The 12,136-nt window shown below is 39.7% G+C and overlaps 1 protein-coding gene across 4 annotated transcripts in view; it reads right to left on the minus strand.

The window, feature by feature from the left end:
• ANKS1B (ankyrin repeat and sterile alpha motif domain containing 1B) overlaps positions 1-12,136 on the minus strand; it is an 831,045-nt gene that overhangs the window by 218,251 nt on the left and 600,658 nt on the right. Inside the window, exon 1 of one of the 4 annotated variants that reach the window (XM_060245231.1) lies at positions 6,691-6,710. The exons of the other annotated variants lie outside the window; for them this stretch is intronic. The gene's annotated coding sequence lies outside the window, so the exon portion shown is untranslated. Of the gene's footprint in view, positions 1-6,690; positions 6,711-12,136 lie in introns of those variants that run through there. 4 annotated transcript variants of the gene reach the window in all.

A 12,136-nucleotide genomic window follows, 5' to 3' on the forward strand; every position in this document is an offset into this window, starting at 1 on the left:
ATCCTGGTATAACACAGTTTTTATATGATGACGGTATCATTCCACATTAAAAAGCCAGCTGGAAGAGGATGATCTTGCAGGCCCAGCGGAACTGGTTAAGGCTCCGCAAGGCCCGTACCTCGTCTGGTAACTGATTCCACCTGTGGGGAGCCGTAATCGAGAAGGCCCTCTCTCTCATAACTTTCAACTTGGCCTCCTTCAGCCCAGGGATTGTCAGCAGATTTTGCGAGCCAGATCTCAGTACAGATGCTAAACCCATTCTCAGCTATATATAGCTATATATCCACAGTATTCCAATGTGTTTCTCTTTTAGAATTGAGTATCATATAATTATTTGTATTGACATACTCAAAATAGGGATGTTGGCTGTATATCTCATTACATATGCTTTACCCATTTTCACTATATTTTATTGTATTCCTTTTTCCTATGGCAAACTAGAATGATGTTTACATGTTAAAAAGTAAATTAGGTGGACAAGAACATCACTATCCAATGTATTTCTCTTTTAGCTGTATTGACACACTCAAACAGGGACTTTGGTTGCTTATCCCATTACATATATTGAACCCATCTCCCATTGTCATTGACAGACAATCTCACATTTTTACATACTACTGTTTTGCATGCTCATGCTACTCAGATCAAAGGTTTGCTCAATTTGTTAATTTTAGTATTCTGTCATTGTACCATTTTACATTCTAAACCACTGCCTACCAGACAATTTTACTTGCTCACTGTGCTGGATTCCTCGTCTGATGAAGTGTGCTTAAGAGCACACGAAAGCTTACGTTCTAAATAAAAATTGGTTGGTCTTAAAGGTGCAACTTGACTCCTGCATTGTTCAACTGCTTCAGACCAACACAGTTGCCTGCTGGGATCTAAAAATCATATTGTTAACTGGGTTTCCCTGTGTCATTTATAAAGTCTGTATCTCTGGCATTTTGAACTGTGCTCAGAAACAAATTGGAAACCAATCCAAGTCCTGGTAAAAAAGATTTCAAAAGGCAGTCCTATTTTAAAATAATGTGAGAAATCTAACCTTGACACAGTCAAAGCATGGATAACTATGACAGCATAATTTACTTTCAAGAAAATGTTCATACCAGGCATAGTTGTTAAAAGAGGCCACCTGGGTATCTGAAAACAAGACTAGATCTAAGTGTGCAAGCTGAAAACCTTATTTGTTTGGGGGACTGAAACCCTATCAAGCACAGATTGAAAACCACCTTCTTAGTCAAAAGCTGTCCAGTATCCAGTTAATTGAAATTCAGTTTGTTAGCCATCATTCCACTCATTACTAGCTCCCAACTTCTTTTCAACATCTATATCACACCATCTCTGGTGAAAATCTCCATACAATCAGTAAAGTATTAAACAGCAGGCGATGAGAGAGTCGGTACCTCACTTACGAAAGGGCACAATTAAAATCCTCCAGTCCCAACTTCTGGAATCCACCCTCAAAGCAGGAGAGTATACAGCCCTCAACCAGGACACGATTTCCAAAAAGATTCAATGGTTAACAGAATAAAAACAGTAAAAAAAGCCAGTGAAAGACCCGTGAGAATCCGCAAGGTTCCATTCACAAATTTTGATGTGTGGAGATCTATTTCTTATTACAATACTTCTCACATGTCTATTTCATGTCTATTTCAATTTTGTCCATCAAGTGGAGGCGATATGAGAAATGAGAAATCTATATGCTCCTTCTCTGTGTTCTAACCTCTACGTCAAAGTGGAGTTGAATCACACAAGCATTGTTTTGAATTATACAATTTAGAAACATCTTCTAGAATTATGACACAATCTCTTGCTTAAGTGTAGGTCAAAGAAGCCCACTGTATTTTCTTTCAGTGTAATTTCTTACTAATGTTGGAGATGAACTTTTATATTGTTTGCTATCTGAAAGTGTAGATCAAGTAGTCCACTGTAGCTCTGAAAATAAAAGCATGAAGACATAAATCAACAAGACAATGCAGGACTGCTAGAAATTGCTGTTTTAATATTGCTGAAGGAAATCACAGAACATGAGATCATCAGTCCAGTGCATTTCCAGCCGTGTAGGAAGAACGATAGATTCAATATTTAAAAAGTGATCCTGACTTTGCTTCCAGGACCTCTGATTATACCTAGTGTGAAATGTTGTTTTCTGATTTTTGTGGAAGGCAGTTTTAGGCATGCGTATCTTATTTTGACCCTGGGTAGGAAGAACTCAAATTGACTGCCAAGCTTAATGGTTGGGTAGGAAGCCCTCCTCTCAATCTGTATTTGTGTGTGGAGGAGTGTGTGTGTGTGTGGGGGGGGGGGGGTTACATAGTATTCTTTAAACCCTCCATACATAAGCATACTATGTTGTTTAAAAGATTAAAACACTGTAATGTCAAAGAAGCAAGAACTTCTTTATCTTATTCTAGAATAAATATTCTTAAATTTAAATAAACATTACCCAGTACAGAATAGTTTTGAATAACCTATAAACCTTCATGTATGACCATGCAAGTAATATTATTTGTCTCACAATTTCATTTGTTTCACATTTATAATCTGGTTAAGAGCTTGGTGAAATGACACAAAGAATAATTTCCCTAGGTTCTTTGAGACAGTTTAGGGTTTTTATATATATTTATTACGTTATTAAGAACACCGGAAGAACAAATTCCTGACTAACACAAAAAGGACACTTTTCAAAAATAAAGTTTTATAAATTCAAGAAAATAGCTTGAAAATAAACTCAAAGTTCCATACAGGCCAGCAGCAACAAACTTTGTAAGCAACCCTTGGCTACGATCCCGCCGCCTGGCTCGGAGTACAGAGGAGAAACAATGAAGGCAGAAGTGCTTCGTCGTTCTCTGCTAACTGGCTACACCTACTGCAGAAGCCCCTCTGTTCCAAGTCTCACAGCTTCTGTTAGACAGAGAAACTAATTAGGAAACAAAGACTGATTTTGCACTAGCCTCGCTCCGCGGCAGGTTTCCCCTTTTCTTTAGAGCAAGCTAGTGATTTTGCACAAGCTGCTCCACGCTGCCATTTTTTGTCACAGCAACCCCCGATTTGATGTGTGGCAATGTAAACCTGTTTTTTTAGGTGCAGGAAAATGGCAGCATGGAGCAGTTTGGACGAAATTGCTAAGTTTGTTCTGGAAAAGAAGGGAAGCCTGCCACAGAGCAAGGTTAGTGTGAAATCAGTCTAAGGCTTTTCCATCCTCAGGTAGTTAGTTATGTCCTCTGTTCACGGCTGAGAGCCAGTGTGGTGTAGTGGTTAAGAGTGGCAGACTCTAATCTGGAGAACTGAGTTTGATTTCCCACTTCTCCTCCACATGAAGTCAGCTGGATGACCTTGGGTCAATCACAGCTTTCTCAGATCTCTCACAGCCTCACCTACCTCACAGAGTGTCTGTGGTGGAGAGAGGAAGGGAGCTGCTCCAAGACTTCTTTAGGTAGTGAAGGGTGGAGTATAAAACCAACTCCTCCTCATCTTCTTCTCAGAAATGGCTTGCAGGGATCATGCACAACATAAAACAAGCTGCCAGTTGGCTACTCCACATTTGACAATAATGTTTCTGAGCTAATTCGAACAAACAGTGGGCATCTTATGCCTACTATGTGTTTTTGTTGTGTTAATTAACCATATTTGGCGAGCAGAGAGAGAGGGAGAAGGCAGGAATGGGGGGAGGAGGTTGACATCAAGCAGACAAATACCTGAAAGTGATGTTACATTATTGATGTGACACTCTAGGATTTGATTTTACCATAGAGTGTCAGATCAACAATGTGATGTCCCTTCTAGGTATTTGCTGAAAGTGTCATCATGCCCTTAGTATGATACTGACTTTTTTGACATTCCTCTGCCTTCCCTATGGGAAGTATGTCTCATGATGTCAAGGCTGGGGGTACTGATGTCAATGTGATAGGAGGCATCGATGCTGATGGCATGGCTGTCAACATGACTGTCAAAGTTGTCCTCAGTACAGAGCACAGCTTCAATACCAGGGACTCAGCCAGTTGAGGAACCACATCTGGGATCAACTTTGAATGGGTCAGTCACTGGCAGGGTCACTCACTGGCAGCTTTTAAGCAGTGGCTGGACAAACACTTGTCATGGAACAGGGGGTTGAACTAGCTGGCCTGTATGGCCCCTCCCATCTCTGTGGTTCTATCTGTGAATAAAACAAAACTTGCTCCCAGAGAAAGAGATGGGTGTGAGATGGCATGTTATGCCTAGCTTGCTTAGTAAAGGCTAGGCAATATTTTCAAGAGTTAACATTATGGGTCTTACTCAGGCAGAAGAGACACCAATTGTGGTCATCTCTTGATGAAAGCTTTCCTTTGCAGTCCTGTCATTTTTTAAAAAAAAACAAGGTTATCTTTGCCATGAACATGCGGAAAAGAGAAACCTTGAGAAAAGGTGACCCAAAGGACTGAAATCCAAAGTAGTAGAAAAGGAATCAAATGGAAAGGTGTAGCTCTTCCTTCCAGGCATGTACAGTATATTTCCACAGCAAGGGAAATGGAGTTCTCTTGCCTTTTTGTAACTCTAGAGGTTTCCAAGATCTGCTTCTGCACAGGCTCAGAGCCTATCAGTATGATGCATAGAGACCATGAAGAAGTAAGTATCTGCAAACTGGGAGGGAGAAAAAGTCTCCAGAGTCCTCAAGGATTGTTGCTATCTTAGTAAAATAAACTGAAGGTTCATGGTTCAGAAGACCGCAGCTGTCATTAAATGTTCTGTTCTTTAGGTCCTCCCCCCACTAGCTTCCCTAACCATTACACCATGTCATCTTCCCACGGGCTAAGTTAATGTTTGAGGATAAGGCCAATAGCTATGATCTTGCCTCCCCTTCCACACATTCACTGAGAGAGCGATCCTAAGCAGGTCTACTCTGAATTCTACCACAGTTTATCCAATGGGTCTTACTTCCAGGAAAGTGTCATTAGGATTGCACTGTGAATGTGTAGAACAGGGATCCCAGTACCTATGAGTGCCATGGTGCCCACCAACACTTTTCCTTGTGCCTCCCAGGTGTTTTTAGAAAGTGGGTTTTTAGAAAGTGGGGCCAGGTGAGGCTTTTCCCCAGCAAGGCTTCTTATTGGCCACTGGAGATCTGATTGGCTGAGCAGATTTTTTAAAAGTTGCTTTGACATCAGCTCTTCACTGCATAACTGAAAGAATGTGTGGATTCAAGAAAATATTTTAAAACAATATATATTTTTTAAAAATCATCCTGTTACATAGAGCTTCTGCTTGAAATGTTGAAGAGTTACTACTAGGGCGTTTTCGCACTGACCTTAATCAGCAGCGACGCCCCTCTTCACTGCGCAGGATCGGCGCGGATTTCGCACTAATTGCCGCAGAGCATCCGGAAGAGCCAAAAAGTCCCACGGCTTTTGCGGCGCAAATGGAAACTGCCAAAAACCAGTTTCCATTTGCGCCGCAAAAGCCGCGGGACTTTCCGGCTCTTCCGGGTGCTCCGTGGCAATTAGTGCGAAATCCGCGCGGATCCTGCACAGTGAAGAGGATCGTCGCTGCTGATTAAGGTCAGTGCGAAAACGCCCCTAGAGTTATACAAGAAGGGTTAGTACTAGAGTTATACACTCTCTGACACTTTGCTCTGCCTCTTGTAATGGTCCTTTTGTGATTGGCTTCGCTTTCTGCAGAAGTCCTTTTGTAGTTGTTCCCACCACCCTGTGTCAGAATTCTAAAAGTAGCTATGGGCTTAAAAAGGTTGAAGATACCTGATATAGAGAGCGTGTAACTGGGCCTTTTGCCTTATGGCTTCACAGTTTATATAGTTTGCTACATTAGTAGAGGACTGATTTCAGAAAAGCGCAGTTATTTTTTCTGTTACATAGATAATTTGAAAGCTTGTTTGACAGCTAATTTCTCTTAGAAGTGACCCTGTTATCCATTTCCACTGTTACAAAGGTTTTGTTAACTGATCTATAACAAGATTAATGTACCATCTCAGAATTCTATAGAACCACTTCTGTGACTTGTATATGTGAAAACAACTCACTAACATAGTTTGAATAATGATTCAGCTGAAGTCACAGTCAATTAATTTACTTGAATACACATCCATCCCATTCAATAGGACTCAGATGAGTATCGTGATGTGACGAGGAAATCTGCAAATCTCACTTGCTTTGAATGGAGTGACTGTTGACATATCCTGTCTGAGTGTATTTTGTGTCTTATGTGACTGGATTATCTTTCCATTTCAGTATTTTGAGAACTGTGGCATTTTGCTTGGTATCTATGAAAGTCTGTTAATAAACATTTTCAGGTACCTGAATTTTACATCCCTTGACTTCACAACTAATTTGAAAATAACTTGTTGACATGAATATAAAACACCATCATTTTAATTGGGTCTTTGATCATTCTTTGGAGGGTCTTTTGGATAGGAAGTCAAGCTAAAATATGACAATACATCTTGAAGTTTTTATCTTGTTAATAACAGTGTTTGGCTATTTTTCTGGGAATGATAATACAATGTACTGAAATAAGTGCATACCTAAAATTGAATAGATTTCCATTGTCCTTCAAAAAAGGATTTTTAAACATTATGCATATCTTGCTTTTCTTCTTAAGCAAGATTCAAAGTGAGTTAGGATTCACTTTCTTGTAATTTCAAAGGGCATCAGGTAAGCCAAAAATATTCTGGAATAAATCTATGATAAAGACGCTTACCCAAAATGCCAAATGGAGGGCTGAATGTATCTTCTATTCTTTAGAGAAAGTGCAGCAGAAGTGATGGTTCATTAAGTCCTATGTATCAGAGGGCTCCCACTCTGTTAGGATCCAACAGGTAGTACTGCTTCCAGGGATTTTTTAGAATATTCCTGCTGGGGTGCTATGTTAGATATGGTTGTCCAGCTGCCTGAAAAAAAGGCAGAAGAACAAGCCTTCATAAAACATAAGGGGTGGGGTTGAATGTTACGGCTTGGCTTTGCTGTTCACAACATACTAGCCGTTTGGGAACTAGCAATTTGTCCCTGAAATTTACCCCTAAAACACAATGACAGGCCAAAAATCAACACAGAATGACATGTGCTTTCCATTTCCTGCAGGAGTTTAGAATGAGAAAAGGCCAAAATATGTCATTAATGGTTATCAGCTGAATGTTGCAGGTAAAAGTTGTATGTGTGCAGAAGTTTGCAAATCAAATAGGAAAGAGTCCCATATTGCCCACTGGGATTTACTAACTCATGAATCATGAAAAAAAAATCAGAGTTTGGATAGTCAACTAATTTATTGCCCTGATGAATCTTTGCTGCACTAGATTCACTAATGGGATTATTTTCACAGGCATTGAACACAAGATTATAGGTTTCCCTTTTCACATTAATGTACAATCTTGTGTAGTTTCCAAATCCAGGGAGATGATCATATTCTGTATGTTATGTAGTTTGGGAAGTACTCTACTGTAAGAAAAGTATACATCTATAGTTTTCAGATTTTGCCTTCCGGTTTTTAAAACTTTTGGAATGTGTTAATGATAGTGTCTAAGAACAGATCAGGAGACATCAATATAACTTATATAAAAGAATAATCTATACCATTCATCTCACATTCTCATGAGAATAAAGATGACCAAGAGATTATTCTTATATTTGAAGGAAAATTCTTACAGTGCTGTGCAGCATGTTTGTGAAAATATTATTGATAATGGTATTCATCAAATACATGAAGTTAAAGGTTTGGGGGAAGATATGTTTGCTAAATATTACAAAGTTGATTGGTCTTCTATTCTATAAATACAATAATATGCAAGTTTATTTGTGAGTGGGTCCCATATGGGCCATGTTCATAGGATGCTAACTTCCACATGTTTCAACTCCTTTTTGCAATATGCAGGTGGTAGTTGAAGTGAAATATTTTTGCATTAAATTCATGTATGAATTGAAATCAATTTATTTAAGCACATTAATTTTGTGTCAAGTTGTGTACATAGAATCCAGTCCAGAGTTTCACAAGTGCACATTTTATGTTCGATTGGCTCTATGAGGAGAAAGTTCAGTTGTCCAGAACAACTGGCCGAAATATTTGGCCAAAAAAAATTCAGATTGAAATTAGAAATTCTGTGAAGTCAATTAAGACATCTAAATATTTCACAGAAGACAAATTACCTGGCTGTACACCATTAAAATCTAAAATTTGTAGTTTATATCCTGAATTAATCCAGTCTACATCCACTGAAATTAATGAGATTATAAAGAAGTAAGTGGCTGTTTTCGCACTGACCTTAATCAGCAGCGAGGCCCCTCTTCACCACGCAGGATCGGCGCGGATTTCGCACTAATTGCCGCGGAGCACCCGGAAGAGCCGGAAAGTCCCGCGGCTTTTGCAGCGCAAACGGAAACCACCAAAAACCAGTTTCCATTTGCGCCGCAAAAGCCGCGGGACTTTCCGGCTCTTCCGGGTGCTCCACGGCAATTAGTGCGAAATCCGCGCCGATCCTGCGCGGTGAAGAGGGGCGTCGCTGCTGATTAAGGTCATTGCGAAAACGCCGTGTTGGTCTGCACTGTTAGACACTCAGCTCTAAATCAGTTCTCTTTGGGCTTGTAGTTATGGTAAAATTATCTTCTACTCTAATACTACAAAAAAGAGAAGAAATTACAAGCCATCTCATATTTTGTAAAGTAGAAATCACATTATGTTAAATTATTCGAATATGTGATGAGCACAGTTGCTCCACAGTTTGCATCTGCCTCCTTGTATAGATCTGCTAGATCAAAGGTGCATTATGGTGCAGATATATGGTGTAGCTGCACAGCAGAACAAAACAAGAAGTGGACACAAAATGACTGATAACAAAATTTGTCCCTCTAGATGGAGAGATATTATGCTTGCAGTGTAGAATATTTGTGGTGAATGAGGATGGAATGTAGATGCTTATATAGCCAACATTGCTGGCAGATTAGCCTGTTATCCAGATCATAATGAGCTACACACAAACATATATCATGCCAGAGAAGCCTATTAGACAAGGAGCATGCTGAAGAATCAATTATGCCAGATGGTACACAAGAAAGCAAAATGCCAAAACAAACAAAAACAAACCAGGGAAAAATCATTACCCAAAGAAGTTTGGGACAAAAATAGATCATGGTTCCAAATACATTGTCTCATATGTTGATCCCTTTTGTCCTTTCCTCAATACTTTTTTCACTGTAATACCCTCTTATTCCATATAATCGGTGCTGTGGTCATCTGAAACCTTAGAAAGTAAGAGGCGGGTGAGCAGAGAATCTCAAATATTTATCAAAGGCAGCTCAGTTCCAGAGGTAACACAAACACATGTAGCTGCTTTACACTGAATCAGACTACTGGCCCATCAAATTGAGTACTACCTGTTAAGACTGGCAAAGGCTTTTGAAGGTCTTAGGCAGATAGCTCTCATATCACTTACCACCTGATCCTTTTAGCTGCAGATTCTAGGGGTTGAACCTAGATACTCTACCACTGAGCCACAGCCACAGTTTTCATTTCTATAAAATGATGCCCCAGCCCTTTTTATTGTGGAGATATATGGAAGGAAGGTGCTGCTGATTTTTGTCCTAATTTCCTGGAAAAGAATGGGGAAGGAAGTTGTGAGATAGCAGATGCAGAGGAGATAAAAATTCAACCAGATCCATGTTTGCTGTGAGAACCATACCCTCAGAGAGCCACTATGAATGTCACGTGGAAAGAAAAATAAAAACAAAACAAAAAATGGAGAAAAGTATGCTGAAGACTAGTGTGTAAACTGTTGCCAACTTTCTATCTCTGCATTCAGAACAATAAGAACAACATAAAAAACCCTTGTTATTTGGAAGCAGCCTAATTGTTGCCATGTATCTCATTAAGGACTCAGCAAAACATTTCTCTATTTACAATGAAAATATATTTATATTTTTGTGGAAAAACAATTTTTTATCTGGCATTGTCTTTTTTCCTTTTGACCCCTGACTCCTTTCCTAGGGGCTCACAATCCATGGTTGAGATTCATTGACCTAAGATTAGCCAATCCAGAGAGCTGCATAATATTGTTGTTACTTTACTCTGTTTTCCTCATTATATCAAATAATCTGCTTGTAAAAGAAACAGTATTTTGAGCCACCAGGCTTAAATACTTTAAATAGTTTAAAATCAGATCATTAAAGTTTGTTCTAACAAATAATTGTGGCCTAAAATAACATGTATTTATGTCTCAGTCAATCATATGTGTCAACAGCCTTGGAACCTGTTTGCAGAAAGAGATAAATCTGAGTACAAAGTTTTAGTTGGATCCAGATTAATTTTTCCAATGGCAAAATGGAACTTTCGGCCTTCCACATCAGCCCATTGATCTCCAACCAATACAGCTCGGGACCCTGAGGAAGACATGAGGGTGATCTGCAGCAGGAATGAGGAATCAGTGGAAATTGCCAGTTCAGTCTGGATCCAAACCTTTGCTTAGTTTTAAGATAACTATTGCTATTACTTTCAGTTATGAGATGTTAACTGCCCAGAAAAATGAGGCCACACTTGCCTATGTAAACTCATCAGAAGGAGTAGTGACAAGTTGTACCATGTCAGTGAAAAGAGAAACAACTTGTCTTACCAACAGATGTTCATTTTGGAAACATCTTTAATTCATAACCTAAGAGATTTAGCAGATGCTCCATTAGTCAACTAGTACTCTGTAGGGCTGAAGTGTAAGCATAGACCATTTAGCCTTCTATAGAGCTGACATACTTCTAGTGTTGGACGATCACTAGAGACTTCAACTTTCATATGTCACAATTACTTTCATATGTCACAATTTTATTTTGGCAAAATAATGTTTCTTCCATCAGCAGGTTGCATACTATTCTCTGCAGCAGCAGCAGTTCTCAAACTGTACATCAGGAACCAAAAGTAGGTTACAGTTCCCTTAGGAGTGAGTCACCAGGCCAGGAAGAGAAACAAAATGGTAGAGCTAGAAGAGGACAGTCTGGGAGGTCAGTGGTAACTTTTATAGAACCATCGAATCATAGAGATGGAAGGGACCTCCAGGGTCATCTAGTCCAATACCTTGAACAATGCAGGAATTTCACAAATAACTCCCACACACACATACATCTCCAGTGACCCCTACTCCATGCCCAGAAGATGGCAAAAACCTCCAGGATCTCTTCTCAAATTGGCCTGGAGAAAAATTGCTGACTGACTCCGAAGTGGCAATTAGCATTTCCCTGGGCATGTAAGAATAGGCCATGAGAACTAAGCACTGATGCAACCCTTCCTGCCCAAGTTGGGCTTGCCACTGCCTAATGTACAAAACAACCATAAACTAAAGCCTGCTGGTCAAGTATGCTATATCTTTATAAATACTAAATATGTAAACTAAACTCTAAGCTTGTTCAATATCAACTGATGTGAGCTTCCTTCATTTTATGTTGGGAAGGGGGAGAGTAATAGAGTTACATTGTAAGCAGGTCTCAAACAGCACAGTAAGTAAAAAAGTAGATTGTACTTTATTTTTTTTAATTGAGAAATGCTTTTGTATAGGCTTTCCTTCTTGATATCTTTGTGATATGAAAGGATAGACTGCATACTTTTCTTAGAGTTTTATGTGATGGAATTGTGACACTCTATCACACCCTGCTATGGCGACGCCAGCCTATTGCCTCCTGCCTCAGCGAGGGCAGCTAAATATACGTTAGTCTCTTCGGGGGTCTGATATGGTAGATGAGCAGGGGACCACTGCAGATTTAAAGTCTTTCCCAATCACACGAGCACCAGAGAACGTAACAGCAAACTATAGTTCTATATTTACAAAATGGGCTTTAACTGGGGGATGGGATGTATATACAGAGGCTAGTTTATATCTTGTAGGAATAACATTGGCTATACAGTATGTTGGCTAGACCCTCCAGCAATGCTCTGAGGTATTTCAGGGTACACAGTTCTTCTATTAATCCACTCTCCTAAACTTTAATCAGGCTGGCCTCTTGGGCTTTGAGTGCCTGGTCCCTTGAGTCTTCTGGTTTGATAAGCCCCAGCTCTCCTGACTCCCTCAGACCCACGGCTCTCCCTCAGCCTCCTTATAAACTCCTAGGAGCAGTGTATCATATGTCTGTGACCACTAAAGTCTTCCACTTAGACATTCTCTGTCACCTTCCTCTTCCTT

The sequence above is a fragment of the Heteronotia binoei genome, chromosome 8, assembly GCF_032191835.1.
Source record: "Heteronotia binoei isolate CCM8104 ecotype False Entrance Well chromosome 8, APGP_CSIRO_Hbin_v1, whole genome shotgun sequence".
Taxonomy (NCBI): domain Eukaryota; kingdom Metazoa; phylum Chordata; class Lepidosauria; order Squamata; family Gekkonidae; genus Heteronotia; species Heteronotia binoei.